The sequence below is a fragment of the Solanum tuberosum genome, unplaced genomic scaffold (genome assembly GCF_000226075.1).
Source record: "Solanum tuberosum cultivar DM 1-3 516 R44 unplaced genomic scaffold, SolTub_3.0 scf00012, whole genome shotgun sequence".
Taxonomy (NCBI): domain Eukaryota; kingdom Viridiplantae; phylum Streptophyta; class Magnoliopsida; order Solanales; family Solanaceae; genus Solanum; species Solanum tuberosum.
Genome location: NW_006238937.1, coordinates 3,599,765 through 3,600,221, shown reverse-complemented (window position 1 = coordinate 3,600,221; position 457 = coordinate 3,599,765).

Sequence of the window (457 nt, the reverse complement as noted above, 5' to 3'; positions counted from 1 at the left end):
CCGCTGAGTTAAGTAAGCCAGGCCAAGGGTTCGCTTGGGGCCAGCAATGGTCTCCGAGTGCCGGTCCCGCCCAGGGTGTAGGCTCGGGGCGTGACAAACTTGGTATCAGAGCACAGAGTTCAAGAGTCCTAGGGAGTCTATGAAGCCGTGTCTGTAGAGTCCTAGTTATCGGTGTGAAGCGCGCCACATCTATAATTGGGAGGCTGCAACATTTAGGAAGATTTCTCACTTCTTTCACACTCATCTCGTGCGTTAGAGTTTATCTCTAAAGAGTTTCTTTCTAATTTGTGCCTGCGCGTGTTTTCAGATAGTCGTGCCTCCACGAAGAGTTGGCAGAGGGCGTCTTTCTAGACGTTATGTTGATGAGCAAGAGTTACCTCATGTCCCGGAAGTCTAACCACAAAGGGAAGTTTCTAATGCCGAGTTCAGAGAGGCAATTGGGATGTTGAGTCAAGCT